This window comes from Lactuca virosa, chromosome 1 (assembly GCF_052849685.1).
Source record: "Lactuca virosa cultivar CGN04683 chromosome 1, Lactuca_virosa_CGN04683_v6, whole genome shotgun sequence".
NCBI lineage: Eukaryota > Viridiplantae > Streptophyta > Magnoliopsida > Asterales > Asteraceae > Lactuca > Lactuca virosa.
Window position 1 is genome coordinate 325786177 of NC_136426.1, and position 27249 is coordinate 325813425.

Sequence of the window (27249 nt, forward strand, 5' to 3'; positions counted from 1 at the left end):
TAAGGGTCGAAATGTTGTAATTAGTCGAAGTATGTTTTGTACTCTTCGAATAGTTTGTAATGTATTTTACTAAGGCGCTTATGTTCGAAGCGTTAGAGTCAAAGCCTTAGTATATTTTTTGTACGCTTTCAGTTCCCTATAAATAGGGTTATTTACTAGAGGTAGATAAGAACTTTTACAGACTTGTCTCTTTTACTCTGTAAAGAATTCGAAAGCGTAATAGAGCATAACAAATCATATTTACATTCTGTGTTCAAATATCACATTCATACTTGAATTCATACTCTGATTAATTCATTACTCGATTCTTTGATTCATCAATTGGCATCAGAGCCGGAATCATATCTCTGATCTGATTTTCACGCTGTTCAAAAAGTTTTTGAATCAATTTTTGATTCAAAATTTTCCACACTTTTTGAAAGTGAAAAATTGTCTAGATCTTAGTCTGTGATTAGATTCTGCATTTGAATTGTTGAATCGAGTGTTATTCTCATCAATTCAATTTGATTCATCTAGTTTGTTTTCAAATTCTCAAATCTTTTCAAACTTCTCAAAATCTTCTTCCGTACAACAATGGCGAGTTTCAATCTCAATTCAATGACGTCGTTTTCTCATCTGCTAGGTTCATCAACCAAAATTCGAATGCTAATCCATGAATACTATGATCAGTGGGCTGATCGGATGCAGGATTATCTGAATGGTCTTGATGAAGAATTATGGACATGCATCACTGGAAATATTAATGTTCCAGTGAATGTTCAACCAATCGGATCTTCATCCACAAGTTCTGGTGTTGATAATCAAGGTGATCGTCTGAAGAAATTGGAGAAAAGGTGTATGAGGGAATTACGAGGTGCTTTACCTCTAGTTGTGTACAATTACATTAGGAGTTGTACAACTGCAAAGGAAATCTCGAACAATCTGAAAGATAAATTTCAAGGAAGTGAGAAAACAAAAATCAATTCAGTTAAACAATGTTTGGTTGACCTGAAAGACTTCAAACAAAAAGTAGGAGAAACAATTGAAGTTTACTATGATCATCTGAATGAGCTAATCTATCAATGCAATCGCTATGGAATTACCAGGACTTCAATGGAATTCAATCTCATCTTTGTAATGGGGCTTCGAAAAGAGTGGAGGAGTGTGAGTATGATGGTAAAGAATCAGCAAAGTTTTAATACATCAACTCTCAATGATTTGTACAATCAGTTGAAAACACACGAAGTTGAAGTAAATGAAATTGCTGAGGAATCGAAGTTGAATTTGGGAGGTCCATTAGCTCTTGTTTCAAAAATTTCGGAAAGAGAAGCTGAGAATGGTGATTCTGAGGAAGAAGAAGGATTCATCATGAATTCGGATGATGAAGCAATAACATTTTACTCGAATAATCGTGTCAAGAAAATTTTCAAAAAGTCGTTCAATTCGAAGACTTAGCTTGCTGAGGTGAAGGGAAATTTTGTGAGTAAAAATGTTGTCGAGGAGAAAAAGAAAGTGGAGAAGAAAGATTCGAAGATAGTTGAAGGAAAGAGTGAGAAGATGTTGAAAGGCGATGCAGGAATAGATTGTCATTATTGCAACGGTGTGAATCATCTTGCAAATGATTGTATGCTTCGAAAGAAGGATGAAAGGAAGAATAAAGTCAAGGATGAGGCATACTATGCAGAGAAGCTGGAGGTGGTTCGTGCTAAAGCAAAGAATTTGTCATTGGTTGCAAAGGGTGAGGATGAGGATGAAGATGGAACGTATTAAATCTAGTCATCTGGATCAGACGATGAGGAAATGAGGAATCCGACACATGGAGCATTGTATGCGAAAATGGAGGAACACTCAGAGGATGAGGAATTCGAAGTGAGGGGACGATGCTTCGTATCCAAAGCTGCTGGCAAATCTCCAATGACTACAAAGGTACGTAAAATTCTCGAATCTTTTAATATTCCTACTCATGCTTATGATTCTGAACTAATATCTTTTGATGAGACGGTTACTTATTTTGATTCAATTGTTGTGTCTGCAAGTAATGAGGCCAACAAATTGTCCATGGAGTTGTTAGAGACCAAAAAGAGATTAGATTCGAAAATAAGCAAAATTGAATGTATGGAATTACAAATAACAAACATTATGTGTGATAGAGATTCTTTAACGAGTGAAGTTAAACTTTTACTAGCACAAAGAAACATTTACTGTAATTCTGCGAAAAGACTATATGGCAAATTAACTGATTTACATCATTCAAGTGACATAAGTAAAGAGCAACATAGAAAATTACTACCTTTTCTAGCATTCGAAAGAGCTAAGGTAGATAATATTTTGTATGATTGTGAGCAGATAATAACTGATTTTGACAAAGTTCCTGATGATAGATATAAATATGGAACTGTCAAAATTGATGAATGTCTTGTTGCGAAAGAATTAGTTAACATCGTGAATAATACTTTGACTAAATCTGAACAAATTCAAATTTTGAAAAAGACTGAGAATTCAACATTTGATTCTCAATCTAATTTTGCTGATATTGAAGATAATTCTGACAATATTAGTGAAATTAGTAAACTAGAAGATGTTGATTGTTCTCAGTTGTCTGTTGTTAATGTTGCTACAACATCTAAAGGAAAAGAAAAAGTTAAGGATTTGTTGGTTGAAAATGAAACTGATATACCCTTAACTTCGAAAGTTTGTGATATGAACTTCGTGGATCTCAAAGACAGCCAAACTGATGATAGTGATGATAAAGATGAAGAGAAAATTTCGAAGGAAAAGAAATTTACAAAAGAAGAAGAAACTCCTCGAATTGTGGTTGATCAAGTGTATGGTGATACACAAAACTTCGAAAAAGTAATGAATGAAAAAGGTGAACATTATCTTGAAATGAATACAGTGGTTTATCCAAATTTCTAATTCACATATGATGTTATTTTTCCAAATCAAGTTTTCGTAACTACTGGTAATGTTGAAAATATCAAACCAGAATTAAAGAAGTTGGTTGAAAAGGATAATTCAAAAACAACTGACGAAGGTTTTTTCGCAAATCAAAGCACAGTTGAAAACAACTTAACAAAGAATTCATATGTGTTTCAACGTCAAACGCCACAAAGACAATGGGTTGAAAAATCAAAAATTGAAAAAGAATTTTCAAAACAAGTTGTAAAGGAAAATGAAAAGGTTGTCAAACTAAACTCTAAGGAATTTAAAGATCAAATTGACAAATTTTCGAAGGAAAACAACGTTTCAAAAAGACAAGCAAGAAAGAAAATATTTTGGCAGAATGTTGAGTCTCAAAAGGTGTCTGAATCATAATCACCCAAAAATGTTTTCAAAGCTAAAAATCCCTCTTTTTCAACCAAAAGACAACTTTTCAATCAAACAACACATTCAAGGTCTGAAGTGAATAATCAAACAAAGTTTTCGAATGTTTCTAAACCAAATTTTTCAAAAACATCAAATACAAATCAAAAATTCTTTCAACGTCAACATTTTAAATCAACAGTTGATACGTCTTATAGTCAATCTTTTAAAACAAAATCAAAAGTTGATTTTGTTCCTCAAAAGCCAAATTTTCCTAATCATACGAAGAAAGAAACAATGAAAACTTCACGAGAAAAAGGAATGACTTCAAGGAAGAACATTGATCATTGGCTTGAAGGCAAAGGAAAGATGTATCAGTCAAATAAATATTCAAATGAGCAAATTCACGATGCATATGAAAAATATGTGAATACTTCATCAAATGGAAGTTCATCTTCTAAGGATTTGAACATTTCAGTCAAAGCTTGGAAACCAGTAACAAAAGCAAAGAATGTTCATTCACAAACTCAGAATTTGAAGGGTAATGTCAGTGAACATTCGAAACCATCAAACACTTATGTTTCGGTTCCTTTAAATGAAGAAGTAAACATAATTGCTAGTCTCAAAACCAAAGTTTGTGATTGGGTTAAAAGTTCTTCATTACATTCGAAATTGAAATCTAATTTCAAAGGACCCAAAAAGCCTTGGGTACCTAAATTTTTCAATTGATTGTAGGTATTATGTGACGAGCAATATGATAACAAATGGTACATCGATAGTGGTTGCTCTCGTCACATGACAGGGAAGAAGGAGAATTTGAGAGATTTTCGAAGTCTCAAAAATGTTGGAGTAGTGAAGTTTGGGAACAATAAAAAATGCCAAGTCAAAGGATATGGGAAGATCACAAATGGACAATTCACAGTGAATCGTGTTGCATATGTTGAAGGTCTTCAACATAACTTGATAAGTGTTTCTCAACTTGTTGTGGGCACTGGCAATCAAGTTCTTTTTAACGAAGAAGAAAGTGTAATTTCGAATGTCAACACAAAAGAAATATTACTGAAATCCAAAAGGAAGGGTGTCACACCCCGCTAAAGCGGAAACACGAGGCGTGGCAGTATAAAGGGTTTCATAGCAAAAGTTAAAAGACAACACCAACCATAGTATTAAAAATCATTACAATTTTACAATGGGTTTGAACAACTTTTAAAAGAAATTACAATGTAAATTGAAATACAACACATGCGAATGCTCCTAAAAGTGAAGTGTCCCTAAGTGCCACTTACTCGATGATTCCTGAAAAAGCATGTAAAACGAGCATCAACTATAAAAATAGTTGGTGAGTACTCACAGATAAACAACATAATATTGGTTCCATGAATTGAAATCAAAGTTTTGATAAAAGTTTCCAATAATAAAAGTATATTGTTAAAATGAGTAAATAAGTTTGTAAAAAAAAAGTTCTTTGTCATCATGAGAGATAAAGTATGTTGCCCAAATAAGATGCAACATTCATATTCTCATGGAAGATAAAGTTCGTTACTCAAACGAGTAAACAAGTTTCATTGCTAAAATGAGCAATCAATTTCGTTGCTACAAGGAGCAAACAATTTCATTGCTAAAACATGTATATAAGTTTTCAGTAATAAAAGTTCGTTGTTGTAATGAGAAACAAAGTTCATTGCTATAATTAATAACAAGTTTATTGCTATAACGAGAAACGAGTTTGTATGTGTATGAGCAAACAATGAGTCTCAACCAAACCTATGACTGAAGCCCTATCAAGATCTATGCTTATCGTTCCATAGATGAATATGGTATCGTGCACTCCAGCAATAGGGCGAGTGAGGAGTTGTCAATTCCTAATAGCGCTATCCATAATGACCATTGGCTCAAAGAGTTAATGGTTAGAGATAAGGGAAGGGCCTTAGTACGATAAGTTCTCATGTTCCGTGTTGCATAGACATACATAGAGAGATATAGCAATAAAATAACAATCATGTTTGATACAAATCAATTTAAATACAACATTCAAATAATAGTTTTTCGGGACATGCTTTTCCACCACAAAACATAAAAACTGAAAATAGGGGAGTGCGTGAATACTCACAATATGCAAAATATAGTAATCAAGTTTATACGAGTCAACTAATTATTGAAATGTTAATATTTAACATTTTAGAGGTGTTCTAATGATTAAATATTTAAAACGAAATCAATTTAGTTCTAAACTTTCCCAAACATTGTATTTCATTTTTAATTGAAGTCAAACACCTTAAGAAAAATTTTCTTGAAATTTTGATTTGTCTAACTATTTTTCACCATTTAATTCCATGAATAATCATAAAATCATGGAAAAATAGTAAATTATCATGAAAAATTCTTGTAATTTTTGTGTAACTATTTTACAGTGTACATAATCTAGGAAAAATATTAATATGTGTTTTCAAAAAGTTTAACACCATTTTTCTGATTTTTGTACATTTAAGTGTATTAAATCTTGGGAAAATAGAAGAAAAATAGCATACAGAAGATAAAAATCATCAAAAATTTTATGTATCATCCTAACATATTATAAGAGTTTCTGGTAAATTTTCATGAATTTTGGACGAGTAAAACTATTTTTCCTGTTTTTAGTCCATTATAAACACAAAAATTCAAGAAAAATAGATATACATTTTCAAAAATTTCCAAAATATTTTTCGGAGTCTTAAGTATAAGGTACAAGCTGCGAAAAATACGAAATAATATTTTCACATTCCCTAAAGTGGTTTTATGATTTATTAGAGCTAAATAACAAGAAAATTAAAAACCATACTAAATAGTAACAAAAATCGATGAAACTTCATGAGAGATGTTTATTAACTTAAAGGGTCATCCACAAATATTTCCAGAATTTATTTACAAGTTTAAGTATTTTATATGCTTTAACACTCTATTTTATTATTATTTTCATGTAAAAATAAAGAAAATATATATTGAGCTGAAAATTTCCAGAATGCAACTTCAAACAATTTAATAACAACTAAAAATTGTTTTCTTATTTTTGATGTCGAAAAACATGCCTAAAGGCTCAAACAATTATAGAGAAAACTTGATTCTTGTGATTTTGGTAAAAATTATTGATGTTACTTTGAGAATTTTTGCAAAATGTTCCAAAGGCTTTTGAATCAAGATATTTTTATACCTCTTAATACATGATGTTAAGTCCTCAAGTTAATTTTTCCTTGATCTTTAGTGATGAATAAGATCTTTGAACATGCAATACAAAACTAGTATTCACAAAAAGGTGCTGATTGAGCAACAGTTTTATAAAAATTGCTAAAAATCGAAATATTTGAATTTTCCAGTGAGGTCAGATGGGTTTGAAAACTAACTCAAAATATTATATTTCAGAGAAAGAATCCCGAATTTTGGTTAAGAAATGAGTGAGATATGACAGTTTAAAGTCAGGTAAAGAAATCTGGCAGATTGCATGCATGGTGATTGGTTAGAAAAATGAGTTTTCATCATTTCTTTGAGTAAATCTTTTGAAATATTTTAAAAGATATCATGATAAACTTATATTCTAGTCATGTTTCCAGAGATCAAAAGATTAAAACTTATCAAAATGTATACATTCATTTATGAACAAAATTTTGTTTCTCAAAAACTCTTAACTCGAGTTTGATGTTTTAATCCTTAAAATCGATTTTTGCACTAAGATCATGAACATGCAACCTTGTTTATCATACATGCATGGTGTTAAAACACATCCATGATTTTCTAAAAACCATTTTAACAAAAAGAAAACAAGTTTGAAGAAGATGAAGAAGTAGAAGTCGGTTTTTGAAGTAAAATGCACATGCATGGCTTAAATCATTGTTGTGGATCTTCAAGAGATGTATGTTCTTTACCTTAAATTTATTTGTGCCTTGAAAAACCCTTATGAATCTCCATAATTTCGTGGTTAAGAGGCTGTGGTTGTGGTGTTTGGAGAAAAAAAAAATTAGAGAGAAGGTAGAGAGAGTTTTCTAGAGAGAGAAAGAAGAGAGATGTGTGTGTGTTGGAGAATGAGAGTGTGAGAGAGAGGTATGGGAAGAGAGGGGTCCGAAATTTTGAGTATAATAACCCTTTCTCATTCATTTTGTTTTATAAAATTTAAGTTATTTTATAAAATATCTAAATTTTATATAAAATGTGCACTAAAATCAAGTTTTTATTCATGAAACCTTGATTTTTGACTTATAAATTAAGGATGAATGTTAATGACTTAAATTTTTATTTTTCTTGATTATATTTCCCTGAATTTAATTGTTTTAAGATAATATTATAAGTTTCATAACTATTTTTATAGAATTCTTGATGTTAAACTTTATAAAATTTAAGTTTTAGGGTTTTTAGGGTTTTTGAGAGTTTGTAAAAATTTGGATATCAAAATAAATAGAATATTTGAGACTTTAAATTATCTTATGGTATTATAACTCTTTTATAGTTATAAATAATGTTTGTAATTTATTTTTATCGGTTTATTGGCATTCTATGTAGTGATTCCGAGATTCAAGCGAAATTGAGGAATCAAGTATACTAGTCCTACTCTTCAACTTTGACTTAAGTTTCTATGAGACTTTGACCTAATTTCTACTTCTAGGTCAAGTGCATGATGTGTGTATATGATTCATGAAAAGGTGTTCGAGTCAAAGAGTGACCCGAATATGGATAGTGTAAGTCCCTAATCTGCTTGTGTATCAATCAGATCCGTTTGATGGTGCGGAATCCCAATCAAACGGATGATGTCAAATCAAATAGAAGAGAAGGAGAAGAAGAATAATATGAATCTTGTATGTATTGATATGAATGAAGATCCGGACACAAGATTCACTTTCTCTCTCTAGAACACACCTTAGAATACACACACTTAAGCTCCTCTAGTGTTCATCCATCATCAATCTATTCCTCACACCCCTCACCCCTATATATACTCGACTGGGCCGGCCTTGGGTTTACGGCCGTAAACGGAGTTTACGGTCGTAAACACCCATTGGGCCGTAAACCGAGTTTACGGTCGTAAACCTGTTTACGGCCGTAAACACTATCTGGCCGTAAACCTGACCGTAAACACATATAATATTACAGAAAATTACAATCAACTAGAAAAGCAAAGTATAAACCATATTTTTGACCCAACAGATAGCCTTTACAGTTAAGTAGTTGTAGAATTCACATATCAATGTGAAATCTAAGTACATTATCCATTGTTTCTAGTTGCTTCCAAGTTTCTAGTAGGTTATAACTGAGCTTCTAGTCACTAAGTCCAGTATGTGTCGTGCGTATATATGCAACTAAGTTTATTCAAATCTAGAACCGACTCGAATTTTGACGGTTGTCACAAAGGGTGACATGTTCAGTTTGGATATCAATCCGATAGTAGGGAAACCTGCTATATGTCTTCTTTCGAAATCAACAGCAGAGTTAAGTTGGCTCTGGCATCGAAGACTTTCTCATCTCAATTTTCGAAATATTAATAAACTTGTGGTACAAGATTTGGTAAGAGGTTTACCTGTACTTAAATTTGACAATGATTCTTTATGTGCAGCTTGTGAAGTTGGCAAGCAACATAAACAAGGTCATTCAATAACAATAGATTCGAAAATTGTTGCACCTCTGGAGCTTTTACATATTGATTTGTGTGGTCCTTCGACTGTTTCAACTCTCAACAAGAAATGGTATATTTTATTTATTGTCGATGACTTTTCCAGATTTACGTGGGTTTATTTTCTCAGGCTTAAATCCGAAGTTGCACAAATCATGATTGATTTTATAAAAAAGATGGAAACGACATTGAAGAAGATTGTTCGAAAAATTAAGAGTGATCATGGAACTGAATTTAAGAACAATGTTTTTGATTCATTTTTGGTGGACAAAGGGATTTCTCATAACTTTTCATCTCCATACACACCACAACAAAATGGTGTTGTTGAACGAAGAAATAGGTCTCTATGCGAAGCGGCAAGGACTATGTTGGCATATGCGAATCTTCCACAATACCTTTGGGCTGAAGCCGTTTCAACTGCATGTTTTACTCAAAACAGATCCTTCATTCATCGTAGATTTAATATTACTCCATATGAAATTCTCAACAATCGAAAACCTAACGTCAATTTTTTCCATGTTTTCAGATGCAAGTGCTTCATTATGAATCTCAAGGATAATCTTACGAAATTTCAAGCAAAAGCAGATGAAGGGATTTTCTTGGGATATTCGCATAATTCAGTTGCATATCGTGTGTTGAATAAAAGAACACGAAAAGTTGAAGAAACTTTTAATCTTACATTTGATGATTACTACATTAAACAAACAACAACTCAGTTTGAAAATCATCCAATTCTGAAAAACATACAAGATGAATCTGAATCCTGACAACCATTAGATATTGATTATGATTTAATTTTTGGAATTTCAGATCATGCTGTTGATGCTGAAATCAATGCAAGTGATAATCATATCTCTGAACTAACAAAGCTTAATGATTCATCAACATCAAATTCTCCAGAAATTGGCGAAAGTATGCAACACCATCCAGTGGAGGGGGAGCACTTGGATTCGAATTCATTAGATGACGAACAACATTCTTTCGAGGGGGAGAAAGAAAGGATGAATGATGATGTTGAGGGGGAGTATAATGTTGAGGGGGAGCATTCAGAAAATATTGAAGATAATAATGATTTTGATGATGCTTGTTCGATTGTAGGCTCATAACACGATGATATATACGAAGATGCACCTTTGGAATTTGATCCAGCATATCCTCCAATGGAAGAATGGACAAAAGATCATCTGAAGGATCAAGTAATTGGGAATCTACAAGAGGGAGTTTTAACAAGAGCTCAAATTCGTGCAAAGAATGAGGTATTGAATACTCATCAAGAATTTTTCATGTTCAATGTTTTCATCTCTAAAATTGAACCAAAAACAGTTAAGATTGCAATGGAACACTCAGATTGGGTTGTTGCAATGCAATCTGAATTGTCTGAATTCGAACGAAACAAGGTTTGGAGATTAATTCCTAAACCTGAAAATGTTTCAATTGTCGGGTTAAAATGGATTTACAAAAATAAAACTGACAAAGATGGAAATATTGTTCGAAACAAAGCAAAACTTGTTGTCAAAGGATATTCACAACAAGAAGGAATCGACTATGAAGAAACTTTTGCCCCTGTCGCAAGACTCGAGGCGGTTCGTATATTTCTGGCTTATGCAGCTCACAAGGACTTTGATGTTTATCAAATGGACGTGAAGTGTGCATTTCTAAATGGATAGCTTGAAGAAAGAGTATACGTAGAGCAACCCCCAGGTTTCATTAACGAATAATTTCCAAATCATGTTTATATTTTAGATAAGGTAGTTTATGGTTTGAAACAAGCACCACGAGCATGGTATGCAACTCTAACCTCATATTTGAAACAATCTAAATTTAAACAAGGATCCGTTGATCCCACATTATTTCGAAAGAAAGTGGGGAATCATCTAATGCTTGTTCAAATTTATGTTGATGATATTATATTAGGCTCAACTGACCCTGCTTTGTCTAGAGAATTCGAAGATTTGATGAAGAGTAAGTTCGAAATCAGCATGATGGGGAAAAATCAATAATTTTCTTGGTTTAAATATTCGTCAAAATAGAGAAGGAATTTTTATCAATCAAGAAAAATATACGAAGAATCTGCTGGAAAAGTTTGGACTAACGAATAGCACGAAGTTACGAGTTCCAATGGCAACGGGCATCAAGCTAACACCGTCGTTAGATAAACCTGCTGTTGAAATAACTTTATATAGAAGCATGATTGGTTCATTACTTTATCTCACAGCTAGTAGACCTGATATCATGTTTTCTGTGTGTAATTGTGCAAGGTATCAGTCTAATCCACGAGAACCACATCTCACTGCTGTGAAGAATATCTTTCGTTATCTTAAAGGAACAATTTCGTTAGGATTGTGGTATCCTTCGAACACTGGGTTCTTTGTACAAGCATATTCGGATGCTGACTTGGGTGGTTGTAATCTTGATCGAAAAAGCACAAGTGGTGGATGTCAATTTCTTGATGGCAAATTGGTGAGCTGGCAGTCGAAAAAGCAAACATGCGTATCAATTTCAACAGCTGAAGCAGAATATGTGGCTGCTGCTGCTTGCACTTCGCAAATAATATGGATCCAAAGTCAATTGCGTGATTATGCAATAAATATGAAAAAGATTCCATTATATTGTGATTCTCAAAGTGCAATACGAATTTGTCATAATCCTGTGCAGCATTCGAAGACTAAACATATAGCTCTTCGTTATCATTTCATTAAATATCACGTGGAGGATGGAAATATTGAAGTACATTCCGTGAAAACAACTGATCAGTTAGCTGATATATTCACGAAACCTTTAGATGAAAAATCTCTTGTGAGAATAATAGAAGGGCTTGGAATGATCGATGAAAATTCTGTTCCATGCGAAAAAGGAGAATGATGGTTGACAAGGAATGAATCAGAGGCGCTGAATAAAAGATAAAGCAAAGTCATTCAGCATTCAGCGATTAGTGTTCATACTCAACGCTTCGACCCCTTCGAATTCGCACATTTATCACTTCTTTTAAGGGTTGATTCAGCGGTTACTGTTCATAGTCAACACTTCGACCCCTTCGAATTCGTACATTTGTCAATAATAAAGGAATGACAAAATTTCGTCTGTTTGCAACAAGTACAATATATTTTTTTTAATTTTCGAAAAATTCAAAAATCCAAAAAGAGATTCTTTAGTTTTGTCATTTCATTTTCGAAAATTCAAAAATCCAAAAAGATTTTCGTTTGTTTTGTCTTTATTTTCGAAAATTCAAAAATCCAAAAAGATTTTTTTTTTGTCCTTTAATTTTCGAAATTTCCAAAAATGCAAAAAGATTTTCGTTTATTTTGTCTTTATTTTCGAAAAATTCAAAACAACAAAAATATTTTAATTCTTACTTCATTTTAGTATTTTGTTGCAGATTATCGTGACGATACAAAAATGGATTATCTTTGCAGTACTAGGGTAAGGTACATTTTTCGTATGAATTGATAAATTTTTCATCTTTCGCACTAGTTAGGTTGTCCCTAGAAGCATGTTGCTGCATGTTGACCAAAGCCTCCATGACTCAATGTGTGTGTACGAAAGCCTTAATGAAATTATTCATACGAAGATTTCTTCCCAATCAGGCTTATATTCACATTAGTCTCTGAGCTACCTTACTCTTCTCAAAATGAGTTAAGAGTTTACTGTTTGGTCCAAACATAACAGAGGTACTTTTCGTGTCTTACATCAATCTTTTTCATCCATAAAATTCTTTCACGATCACACACGAAGACATATGTCCGAGAGGTCTCTGATCAAACCCATCGAGACTTAGATATATCAAAACTCTGTGTTAATTATATGACATCATGAGACTGTGATGAAAGTGAAACCCAATTTTCAATAACTTTTAAGGAATTGACGGGGTACTCAGTTCCAGATTTTCACGAAACTTTTGTTTCTGTACCAAAATTTGAAACTCCAAATCATATTTATTTCGAATGAGTGGTCTTGATCAAACATTCGAAACCCACGATGTTTGTTACCCAACAAGATCCAGCATATAAATTTTTTTCTTGAATATGATTTCAGTGTGAGTTTCATTCGAATATCCTAGTCATATCAAAATTTTTCAAAGCAAACTTGTCACTGACTACACTGGTCAAACAAGTAATTTCTGTTACAATTTCTCACCTTATGTTTAGGATGACATGTAACGAAATTTTTTAAACTACCTACGAAACATTATAGAAGAAGCCCTTCGATACTTATCAACAAGTATTCGATGGTAATTCACGGGAACCCACACAAGCTATTGATCATTTCTCTTAATGATTAATGAAGTAATCTTTGCCCGGGATTTAATCTGCTTTTGTGTCAATGATTTGACATCACAATATCCCATATTTTTCTTATATTTGTTTCACGTCTCTATTCTTTGAAACACAGCACTCACGAAATCCTTGAGGTTCTGAGTAATACCAACTCAGGCTGATGATTTCGAACTTCTGGCGTATGACTTCGCTTTTCATCCCAAAAGTGAAAGAGCCTTGCTTCCATTCGAAGGGTTCTGACGGTTACAATACTATTGGTGATCACAAGACATACTGTTTTTTAATGATGTATGGTATTCTGTCCGGTTTTCAAGGTGATGTGACAACTACTTTTTGACGCATGGCTACTTTTCAGCAGTAATGATCCGACTTTCAAGATGCCACGTCGGATTTCATTAAATACACATCCCGCTTCAAATTCAAATTTCAGGGTTACATATAAAAGGGGATTAAAGGGTTCATTGTCCGTTTACGCGATCAAAAAGCAAATTTCCCAAAAAAAATTATTCATCATCTTCTTCAAACCCTAACAATGGCGACTTCTGCTCATGTTGATTCTCATACAACTGAAGATGCCTCTTCATTACCATTAATGAAGATTCAAGCAACAAACTACTACTTGGAGGGTGAAGTTTCTCAGTATCCGGAAGAATTAAAGATGCTCATAGTTGCTTTGAAGAACTCGGTTTTGGCTAAAGCAATGTTTAACTCTTTCTCTGTTCCATTGTCCTGGCTTTCTCAAGCAGGATCGACTGCAACATACAACAAAGCATCTGATACGATTACGTTTCATCTGGTGAACGATAAAAAGGTTAGGCTAACCAAGAAACTATTATGTAAAATTCTTGATATTCCGAATTCGCCTCCATATGTTTCATGTACTTTTCCACAAATCGTTCACATGTTCAATGAGATGGGATATCAGCCACCATTGTCCAAGATTAGTGATTTTAAGAAATCTGGACTTCCAAGAATCTGGAATTTCTTATTTGACATTTTTCTAAGATGTCTGACTGGGCGATCCGCTGGTCTTGATAAAGGAAGGATGGAAGTTTATGCCATGGTTGCTGGCATATATTATTATATTCAAGTGGACTATTCTACTCAGTTATGGAAAGAGTTTCAAAAAGGAGTAGAACATATGAATGCTATTCATGGCATTTCGTGTGCAAGATATTGGAGCTTGATCTTGCAACATTTCTACAATAAGGAAGGTGTTTTAGTACCCGATGATGAAGAAAGAGCAGTTTTTCAACCATACCACTATCCGAAGGATGTTACAGACAATGCTGATATTTTTCCATCAGTGGCTTGTATTCCCGATGCAATGCTTAAAAGGGTCGATCCTTCGAATTCAGTTTTGGTGGCATATTTACAGACTATCGATACTACAATTGAAACTGGTGTATTATTGGATAGAGAAGATACAAAATCCAAGAAGACGAAGAAGACTGAAACCGAATCAAAATCTTCGAAATCTCCCAAGAAGAAGCCTGAAACGGTTGAAGTATCTGTTGCTGAGACTCAAGTGGTTGAGTCCATTCCTGAGGAAAAACAAGAAAATGTTATCATTCCTTCGAAGACTGGAATATTTCGAAGAATTAAAATGAAGTCTTCCCATAAACGCAAGTCTCCCACACAACAAATGATTCGAAAGCCTCAAATCAGTCATCAAGGCGTTTTAATTAGGGAAGTACCAGTACTTGTTTCTCCTGTGTCAAAGAAACGAAGGGCTGAAGATATGGCAAAACGTTTGTCAAAGAAGAAGAAGAAGAAGACTCGCAAACTTGTGATTTCTACTGAGTCAACTGAGGATGAAGGTGAAAGAATTCCAGAAACTCCACAGTTTAATCTTATCACAAAAACTTCTACTCTTGAGAAGACAATCGTCATACCACCTGAAGTTTCGATTACCAAATCAGTTCCTGAGGAGGTTCGAACTTCAGGCATCCCTGCACACGTATCTGATACGGATGCACATGTCAATATGGGTGAAGGAGGTTTGAAGAATGAAACTACATGTCCATCTACTTATGCTCTTCCTACTTCAACAACAGATTCACCTACATTCGAACACATTATCAATCAACCTTTCACTTCTCTTTTTTCTTTTCAATCCACTGACACACCCAAACCAACTTCTCCTATTCAAGAAACTGTTTTTATGGAGACAAAAACTGATAATGAGGGGTTTGGAGGAATGTTTGATGAATTGGAATTTCATGAAGACGAAGAACAGTTTCCAGATCACATGCTGATGACCATGAAGCAGTTCAAGATTTTAAATCAAAAGTTGAATTCTGTCATTCAATCCCAAGCAGATCTAGGGGTTGGTTCATCTGTTTCAAGTCTTGAAGTTGATTCATTGCTGAAGGTATTTGAATCCAGAATCATCAGTCAAGTATCGGGGATGATTAAAGATTTACTGGTGACCTGAGAGAGTTGAAGAATGTTGCCAAGGAAAGACATGTTCTTTTTATTCAAGATGTGAAGAAAGTTCGAGAAGATGTCAACTTGCAAATTCACGAACTTCGTGAAGATATGAAAAGAGAAATAGCAACTGCTCAACATGACTATGCGTCATTGCATAACAAGGTTGATATCATTTGTGATGCAGTCACTCGGTTTGTTAAGTTGTATGAACATTTAAGTCCTCAAATTACTCAACTTTCAACATCTGAAAATGCAAGCTTTGAGGAGGTACTTAAGTTGCTCAAGGAGTTAAAGGAGATTTCTGATAGGCCAATGTCTTCTTCATTGATTACTCCTGAATTCTTATCTCAGAAGTTTGTACAATTCGAAGCCATTCTCAACAAGCAACTTGCCCCTCTCTTTCGCATATCCAGCCTTCTTCCAACAACAAATTCCCCGCCTGTTTTCACAGGGGTGCAAGGGGGAGAAAGAAAACCTATAGAGTCAAAGGCTAGTGGTGAGGATGCGAAAGTTGTGGGAAAAGTCTTTTCTTCAAAAATCCCAACAACAAAGCCAGTAATAGTTTCGGCTGAGATGATGACTTCAACAGTTGTAACAACATTACCCATTACAAAATTTTTTTCGAAAGGGATTGTAATTGGTAAATCTTCGAAGACTGGTGGAAGTGGGTCGATTCCAAAAGAAACAATTGATAATCCAGCCATGAAAGATAAAGGAAAATCAATTCTTGTGGAAAAGTCAAAAGAAGAAAAGAAGGTTGAAGCTGAAGCCGAAATAGAAAAGCTCAGAATAGTTCAAAGCATAATGGCTCAACGTGCTAATGATCCGAAGGGAATGAATAAAGGGGATCCAACGAAACACTATAACTACGAAACAATCGAGGCCAAGGTTGCATTCAATCACATGTATTCGTTTGAAAAGAAACCAAAACAAAGCTATTTGGTTACAAATACTGATGCAAGCCAGTTAGATTTCCCGATAAACGAAATGATGTTTATCATGCCTCAGTTCAAGGCCGAAGGGAATTATAAAGAGAAAGATGAAGATACACACATGAAAATTCGTTTTCATGCTATTCTTGGTAAAGCCCCTGAAGAAGTGTGGTCCTTAATCAAAATTAAGAAGGTGATAAGTATGAAAAGAGATGTGGTTTTCGAAAACACAGTCCAAAATTTTAAATACGTGGTTGCCAGGGCAGATGAAAAAATTTGCGAATTCACTGTTGCAGATTTTCCATTAATGAACTTGTATGATCTTATACAACTTGCATTACTTTTGAAAGATAAATCTTTTTTATTCCTTCAAAACACAGAACCAGAAGAATTCATGCTTGGAGTTGCTCACATCAAAATTTTATCGAAAATTACTATAAGTGTTTGGCACTTACTGATGTGGAGTTAGCTACGGCTAAAGGAATGGAAATAGCAGCTCCAATGGCTCCTTCGAAGACACAGGCAGATTTGAAGAAGTATGTTGATGGTGAAATTTGCCTGAAGCCTTTTGGTTTGGTCTTCGCAGGAAAAGACAAAGCTGGAAAGTCTAAAAGGTTTTTATTTCAAGCAAGTGAAGTCGAGAGATATTCTACTTCTCAATATACAAACTTAATTGTTCGTATGAATCATTGCAAGAAGAATAATGAAGGAAATAAGAAAGAGTTGAAAAAGATTATCTCTTGGTATACAGAGATTCGAAGGGTGTTGCTGTATTCCATCACACTTCTTACAAATTGAAGACTTCGACCATTATTACAAAGGGGGAGATTGTAAGGGTCGAAATGTTGTAATTAGTCGAAGTATGTTTTGTACTCTTCGAATAGTTTGTAATGTATTTTACTAAGGCGCTTATGTTCGAAGCGTTAGAGTCAAAGCCTTAGTATATTTTTTGTACGCTTTCAGTTCCCTATAAATAGGGTTATTTACTAGAGGTAGATAAGAACTTTTACAGACTTGTCTCTTTTACTCTGTAAAGAATTCGAAAGCGTAATAGAGCATAACTGATCATATTTACATTCTGTGTTCAAATATCACATTCATACTTGAATTCATACTCTGATTAATTCATTACTCGATTCTTTGATTCATCAGGTATGCTCTGGGGGACTCACTAAGCATTAGCTTACAGTTTGTGGATTTGTTTCAGGTACATCTGAGCCCAAGGGCAAGGGCAAGGCTTGATGGCGTGTCGTGCACTCTCCAAGGCATTTTATGGGGCACTCTGATGATTGTGAATAATATTGTTATGGATATGAATTTGAAAACAATTGTATTGTGATTTCATGGTTGATGGAAAAGTGTTTTGACTAATTAAAAATGAAAAATTTTCTTTTGAAAAATTGGGTCGTTGCAAGTTGGTATTAGAGCCTCGGTTTGACGGATTCGGGCACACTCTCGGGTGTGTTAGGACTCAAACTAAGGAAATGGTAAAATTGTTTTCAAAATTAAAAGTTAAAAACTTTTAAAGAATGGAAAAAATAAGAGTGCAACGCGCGTGATCAGCCGAGCCAAGTAAGTAGTTCCCCAATATGTTAGCGATATTATACTGATATTTGAGTTATGATAATCGTATGGATCTAGCTATGTGTATGCTTTTAAAATTGTATACAGTTAGGAGCTTATAGCCTTCGAATGATTGATTTCGCCTTATTTCCTGTTCCTCGTTTGGTTGTGGTCCTAGGGTAGAATCTCTTATTCGAAAGTCTATTTGATCATTTTTTGTGTATAATTTGCATGTATAAAGGCAACCTGTTATGATTGGTCTGATTGATGTGAGTAGAGAAAATCTTAGGACAGCCTAGGATTTGAGATATGCGATAGTCTGTGGGATATGATTTATGTTGGGACGAATTAGGGTTATCAGGTAGAGCCTTGGGAAAGGTACAGGTAGGTGTGGAAGGTAGTATTAAACCGTACTACTGAAAGCACATGACCTTTACCCGAACCAATGTTAGATTTGACAGCTCTAAGGAGGACCGGTGTGGGAAGATCCCCTATATAGATATCCTGATCATTATGATTTATGACATTTCAGTTCAACATGGTGGTGACATGATTTGGGACAGTGTAAGTCCCTAAAATTGATTGATGTATCAACCCGATCCACTTGATGGTGTGGAATCCCAATCAAGTGGATGATGTAAGATAAAATGGAGAAGAAGAAAAAGAAGAAGAACTTGATGAATCTTTAATGTATTGATGATATGAATGATGATCCAACACAAGATTCACACACACACACACACATTTCTTCTCTCTAGTTTTTCTATCTAGAACACACACATATGACAATGATGGATCCCTAGAACGCCCCTCCCTTCCTTGGACACCCGTTAACACTCCCCCTAATGACTATTTATATATATGGACCGAAAACCCAAGGCCCAAACTCAATACCCAGACCGAAATCACATGTGATTTCGGTCCAAACTACAAATAAACCCAAGGGGTTTTCGGCCTTAGACCGAAAACTACAAAAACTAAGAAAAGCAAAGTATAAACCAAATTTTAGACCCAACAATTTCCCCCTTGGTTTATAGCTTTCTTTTCTTTTGACCTAACAAACTCCCCCTAGGTTTGTAGCTTGCATTTCTTGTCCATCTTCACTTTGTGCTTGGCTTCAACGTTTATCTTCGATTTCTTCACAACTTTCAAGATGAACATATGAATCTTCTATGTGAATGACTTCATCTTGAACAGTTGGGCATCTTTTCAAATTTGACTTTGAAAGCACGTTGGGTGTGGAGGCTTCTTGTAAGGATTCTCGAAAATCTCCACTTTGAGCTTGAGAATCTTCAGAGAGAATAAGAGAGAACGAATCTTCTGGATCACTTCAGCAGGTTCATAGATAGCAGAAAATTAATTGAGGATGATTCAATGCAATCTGTCACATATTCTCCAAATACAGCTTCACCATGCTTCTGGGGTTGAAAGATTGAAGGTTGAAAGAATAATCTTCATTTGTTGTTCCTTCGAATGGACGTTCTTCGACAATCATGGATGAAACCTTGGCTTAGAAAATTTCGATACAGTCTCCATGAGTCTCATGTACATCTGAATTCACTTTTCAAGACAAAGAAATTTTTTAGATAAAAACAAAACTAAAAGACAACTTATCACACAATATTTTTGGATTTTTCATATTTTCTGGAAAAATAAAACAGAAACAAAAATATTTTTGGATTTTTTGATTTTTCAGAAAAAGAAATAACATTATTTTTGGATTTTTAATTTTCTGATTTTTGTTTGATTTTTTTAAAATTTTTAATTCTCCCCCTAAATTTGTGCATAGAGGAAAACTATGAACAAATTTAACAGAAAATAAAATAATGACTAAATTTAAGACTGATATGGGATCAAAGTTGTCAGGCAATTCAATATCGTTTATCAACACACACCTGCATGTCTGGATCTGGTTAATCACTGGTATTGTGGTCCACTTAAACACAAAAGATATTCGACAAATTGGACAGATTATAAGTGACAAGTCATTGTGATATATATTCCTAAATGGACCATTTGGCTGACGACGACCAAGGATATTGTTGTCCACTTAAATTCAGCAGCAAGATCTACAGACAACCTATTAAATGATTCAATTTTTGATGTACTAGAACGTGTTCCCCACTTCCTGATATACCCCAACAATCAAGAACTTCCAAAGAACTCTTTACTTTAGGTGAGTAGACAATCATTAAGAAAGAAGTCAGATATAGAAGTGCATATGTTGTATCCCAGGTCGGATGTCTTCCAATCACGCAGAAGGAAAAACATATGACTAACATAGATAGAGGGTTAGAGAGATAGTAGGGTGCATATGCTGTGTCCCAGGTTGGATCTTCTGATCACGCAGAGGGGATAGCATATGGCTAACAGATAGAAATAATTGGATAGATAATGAGATGCATAGAGATAGTGTTGCATATGTTGCATTTCAGGTCGGATATGTTCCAATCGCGCAAAGGAGGCAACATATGACTGACAGATAGAAAGAAAAAGAAAATAATTTCCTACATACCTACTTTATCAGAACCCCCCAGTCGTCGTATCAGTACCAGAATTAAGGACATAAGTTTATACAACGAGGAAACATTAAGCCACAATTCTAGATACATATGACTTTTAGTGTATCCCGCAGGTTCTCATGTTTATCTCACTGTTCAATCTACCCAATCGTCGTATTGTCAGTCCAAATAGAACTATCTAAATCCATACTGTCAAGTCCTTTCATTTGTCAAACTAAGTCTAGTCCTTTTGAACCCTTCGTGCCTACCAGCACATTGAACACAGAGTCTAGACAATTCAGCTTTAGTGCATTACACGAATTTCAGATTGCCCTTTAGCACTAAGCTTCATATCACTTCCCAAAGGATCACTTACAAAAGAAAACCATAAGAACATATATATATATATATATATATATATATATATATATATATATATATATATATATATTGTTTTCATCATTTTTTTTGTACTTTGATTTCTCCCCCTTAATTTGGGCATGGGGAAGAAAGAAAATAAAATAAATGCGCAAAACTAAAAAATTGTCTTTGAAACGAATCATTGTAAGAAAAACTCAGGAGTATCGAGAACAAAACTCAAACCGTAATTCACCAATGGAAGTTTCAACCAGATGATCTGAGAATACCACGCATATTTCAATCTCGGAATAGATCCAAAAATTATTCACATCGTTAAGCACAAACCCCACTTGTGATCCTCTTCTTTCTTCCTTTCCCGCAAAAGACACATACTCTCAAACAAAGTTCTGAATGTTGTACAGTTGAGAGATGTCCCTTATCATGTGCTTGGAACAGCCACTATCAACAAACTAAAGTCTAATGATATGCCTCGATAGCTGCTCCAGCACATAGAGCGAGATCAGTTGGTCTTTAGGGTACTCTCTCCCATGACATATAGTGCTTATCACAAAAAGAAGATGAATAAATGTTAGAATCATTTGAAGATTTGGGAGTATGAACCTTCGGTACCCATCTGTAGTCTGGTTTAACCCATTTCTTGTTCGATCGGTTGGGTTCCTTATCACTTGCTTTGGAACTTGAAGCCGATCGCTGAGATGACTTTGACCTAACCGATCTTGGTTTCACTGGAGCATCTCTTGAATTGTAATTCTTGGCAGACATTCCCTTCTCGACCTTGGGAGTTGGATTCTTTGCCTTTTTCGCATTCTAGTCACCATTGCTTGATTGTGACCTTAAAGAGTTTCTTTTCGAAAATCTCCCTCTTGGCTCGTTCTGCCATCCTTGAGCGTAGTAGGGAACATATGCGCAATTTGGAAAATTTCTTGCAATATGTCCAGGTGTTCCACAGTGAAAACACGTCTGTTTCTTCACATAGGAGTTGTTTCTTCCTACCCCTAAGGGTGTGTCCTCGCCTTGTCTCTGATTGTTCTCGCATGCACACATACAGCAAGACGTCTGTTTCGCTTGTTTTGGTGGCATGTATTTATCAACAGCAGGTTGATTAGAAGCAACAGATTCAGAGTTCAAGGAGACATTTGTTAGACAATCAACAGAATCAACAAAATTAAAATTAATTATGTTCTCCTTGTTCTCATCTTCCACCACTTTACCTGCACAGGAAGTATAAGCATAAGTATTGTTCACCCTAGAGCTATTTTCTGGCACAACCACAACAGGTTTGCCATACTGAAGATGTGCTTCTCTGTCTATTTCTTCTTTAGTAATAGGGATGTTAGTTTAAGTATGGTTAAAAGGAGGAGGAACACTGTCATACCGTAGACCTTTATTTTGATTATCCTTAAATGTTAATTGTTTTTCTATCATGGATGCAACTACCTCACTTGACACATCAAATTTTTTAAAGTTGAATTCAACATCTTTATATTTAGCTTTTATTGCATCAAGTTCGACAGTCATGTTAGCAAGTTGTTCCTTGGTTTTGGCCTCTAGTTGTGCTTTTAAAGGTTTTTGGCCCTTCCTAGGTGTATATCCTTCATATTTAAGGTCCTCATTTTCTCTTTTTAATAAATCAATTTGATCATGAAGAAACTTAATTGCAGTTTCACAAGACTGAGAACTTGAAACTTCATTGACTTTGGCGTTTGAGGAACTCATTATTTACCAAAAATGCCCTTTGACTATAAACCTTGAAAGTCAACCTTAAAAGGCAAATTTAAAAAGTCAAACATAAAAGTCAAATCGAAAAACCAATTGTCAAAAAGTCAAGGTTTAAAGTCAAAGGTCAAACTTGAAAGTAAAAGTCAATTTTTAAGGTCAAAAGTCAAACTAGTAAGTCAAAAATCAAAAGACAAAGCTTTTAGCCGAAAAAGAAATTTTAAAATTCGAAAAATTGATTTTTGGGCCAAAAATGTCAAAAATCCGAAACTTGGACCGAAAATGTGAGGCTACTTGGTTTGACCGAGAAGTCTCGCACAAGGAGGTCTGCTGACCGAAAATGGCTGCTGACCGCAAACGAGGACCGCAAACTTGCGAGGACTGAACACGTGCGAAACCGCAAACTGTCCGAAGCCGAAAACGTCCGAGGCCTGCTCCACCGCAAACTCGGACACGCTCCACCGAAAACCCTCGTTTTCGACTGTAAACTCTTCGGACTGAAAACCGCAGATAGCTTCCGCCCGCAAACCCTCGCAAACCCTAGCTGCTGACCGAAATCCGCTGCCACGCCCTCGTTGGTTCCGACCAAAAAACACGATTTTTCACCTTTTTAGCTTTAAAACTCGATCAAAAAGTCATTTTTATGAAGAACACGAAGAACAAACCCCCAATATTTCTTCAAAAAATAATAAAAAATTCCAAATCCTTCAATAAAAAGTCCAAAAACGTTCAATATCTTGCCAATTTAATTGATACAATCCAAGCACTGATACCAACTGTAAGTCCCTAAAATTGCTTGATGTATCAATCCGATCCACTTGATGGTGCGGAATCCCAATCAAGTGGATGATGCAAGATAAAATGGAGAAGAAGAATAAGAAGAAATTGATGAATCTTCAATGTATTGATGATATGAATGATGATCCAACACAAGATTCACACACACACACACACACTTCTTCTCTCTAGTTTTTCTCTTTAGAACACACACATATGACAATGATCGCTCCTTAGAACTCCCCTCCCTTCCTTGGACACCCCTTAACACTCACCTTAATGATTATTTATATATATGGACCGAAAACCCAAGCCCCAAACTCAATACCCAGACCGAAATCACATGTGATTTCGGTCCAAGCTACAAATAAACCCAAGGGGTTTTCGGCTTTTGACCGAAAACTACAAAAACTAAGAAAAACAAAGTATAAACCAATTTTTAGACCCAAAAGACACGGGGTCAGGATCGGGCAGTGGTACTGAGCCCATTGATGAGAGGCTGCGTGAGATCATTGCAGCTGAGGTTATGAAGGGCATCCTTAACGCTACCCCAGTGATCTTTGAGACGGTCAAGGAGGGGGTGATGAAGATTATAGAGGAGAGGCTCAGGTCATTCAAATCCGAGATTTCTGCGGGCCAGGTCGGGGCCCGAAGTCCCTCGTTCCGGGAGTCCAAGGCGTGTGGAGCGCCGAAGTTTTTCGGTGTCAGGGACCCCATTGTGAGCCGACGCTGGGTGGCGGATATCGAAGACGCCCAGCACACGAGTTCTTGCCCAAATGCGGAAAATGTGGGTTTTGCTTCATGTATGATGAGAAACAAAGCCCGAGAGTAGTGTGGCGAGGTGACTAGTCTGGTGAGAGTAGCCGGTGTGGCTGAGATGACATGGGCTGATTTTGTTCGGCGATTTGATTTGGATTTTGCACTAGCTATTGAGTGAAACGGATGGTGAGGGAGTTCTAGGAGCTCCAACAGACTACCGAGACTGTGGTAGAGATCACCGCCAAGTTTCGGGAACGAGGATTGTTGATCCCACAATATGCTACCGATAAGGACATGTGGAGGACGAGATATCAATCCATGCTGAGGGATGATATGGGAGAGTTTATGAGCTTTACAGGGTGCAAGACCCTGAATGAGATGGTAGAGAAGGCCTGTGAGCGGGAGATGGAGCTGGACTTTCGCACCAAGCGGAAGTCGGTGCAGGCACATGCAGCTGTTGGTCAGGCTAAAAAGCCTAAGACCTCAGATACTTCCAGTAGGGGCCAGCAGGGTCGGGGCCGGTGTGCCAGGTGTAGTAAATCGCACAGTGGGGCTTGTCGGACAATAGGCTCAAGATGTTACGCATGTGGCCAGCATGGCCACTTGAGCAGGAATTGCCCCAAGAAGGGCTTGATATATTTCCACTGCAACCAGACTGGCCATAAAAAGGCTGATTGTCTAAGGTTGCAGGGAGGGGGAGGAGCAATGGCGGCGCCTGCGCCCGCAAGTATGAGGATTGCCGATGGCCGCCCTGCCAAGGCGGATGCTCCAGCGGTGAAGAGCCGCACATTTCAGTTGACTATTGAGGAGGCTCGGGCACTACCAGACGTTGTGGCTGGTACGTGTTCATTCTTCTCTACTCTATATTATTTGCATGCTTATGTGTACATTGTGCTTATGTATAGGGACCTTTTTGGTCAATGGTATGTCGGCTAATGTTTTGTTCGATTCGGGTGCTACCTGATTGTTCGTGTCTTTTGCTCTTAGCAAGAAGTTCCGGGATACGCCGAGAAGTTTGGATTCCCCGCTCGAGGTAGAGATTGCAAATGACTACACTGTGAGTATTGCGAGGGTCTATCGGGATTGTGTCCTGAATGTGCTTGGGGAGAGGTTTCGTGTTGATCTAGTCCCGATACCGTTGCAAGGGCTGAAGGTGATTGTCGGGATGGACTGGTTGGGGGCCATGATCGATTGCGAGCGCCAGTTGGTGAGGATTCGAACCTCAAGTGGGGGAGAACAGGTTATTCATGGTGAGAGGGTCTCGCATAGGCAAACCCTCTATTCAGCTGCGAGGGCTAGGTGATTTCTGCAGCAGGGATGTACGAGATTTCTGGCTTATATTTCGGATAAGAGGGCTGAGCCTACGATAGATGTGGGCAGGGTGCCGGTTGTACAGGAGTTTCGGGATGTATTTCCCGAGAAGTTAACAGGAGTGCCTCCGGAGAGGCAGGTAGAGCTTCGCATTGATTTGGTGCCGGGTGCCACTCCGATAGCCAAGGCACTGTACCGGTTAGCACCGCCCGAGATGCAGGAGTTATCTATGCAGTTGCAGGAGCTGCTAGACCGAGGGTTTATCCGACCGAGCAGTTCCTCATGGGAAGCTCCGATCCTGTTCGTGAAAAAGAAGGATGGATCATACAGGATGTGTATTGATTATCGAGAGCTGAACAAACTAACGGTGAAGAACCATTATCCGTTACCGAGGATCGATGATTTGTTCGATCAGCTGCAGGGTGCGTCTTGGTTTTCCAAGATTGATCTTCGGTCAGGATTGTTGGGTTTTGAGCATTCTAACACTCCTATGGTGTACATGCAACCCTATAAACCTTGGATCTATGTTTTCTCTATTACACATGCAAATATTAACTATTCCAAGGTTTCATCCTAACTAGCATATTATGAAGCACCTATACTACAAAGTTCTAGTTGGATGACATACCTTTTGATGTAGCTTGATGTCTTCAAGCTTTAAGAGCTTAGCCCCAATAGTGTGGAAGCCTCAAATGCAATCACAAATCACCAAAACAACTTGGAAGAACTTGAGAGAATATGTATGCACACTAAAATCGGCCCACTCTTATTTTCACACACTTGTGCCAATTTTGTGAGCCAATGACCCCTTTATATATTATGGAGGATTAGGGTTACATCCATGTAAACCCTAATACCCATGACCTTTCATTTACATAGGATCCATGGGTTAAAAGCTCCATGGACTATCCATGAAAGCTTAACCCAACCTAAATGAACTTGGCCCATTCCATATATATAAGAGTCCATATTTAATTATTTCTTTTTGATCACTTAATTAATTCTAAATTAATTCTTGATGAATACTAATTAAATAATATGATTCCATATTAATATATTAGAACTTATAATATATTAATATAAATCATAAATATACTATTCTCAAAAGATTATCCATATAAATTGTGCCGGTGAAGTGCAACCCAAATGGACCATGCCGGATCGGGTCAAGTACATACCAAATATAGTTATGGACTTAGACATTAATCCAACAGTATCCCACTTGGATAAGTCTAAAACTATTATTGAGTATGACTTCAAAACCTAACTGGCAATCGTAGCTCTTAAAGCCGCTGTCGAACTCTGACCTTGTCAATGACTTGTCCATTAGATAAGGGATCATATATTCCTCCATTCTAGATATATCATATGGACTGGGACATTGATTATAATCATTCTCTCTGTCCATTTGTTGTTTCCCGATTTTCGATTTATGATGACTGACTGATTGAACAAATCAAATCAGTCCTGGCTTGGCCAAGCACTCACATGTGTCATCCCTAAATCATCGAGGGGCCCACAGATATCGCTTTTATCCCGAAGGTAAAAGGAATGGATAAACTTCGACTCATATGGTTTGTTCTACTACTTGTTGAATCATACACAAAGGCACGTTTTATAATATCGAGTTACCAATGCGTTTTCGTGCAATCAATGTATAACCAACTCATAGTAACAACTCATATCTC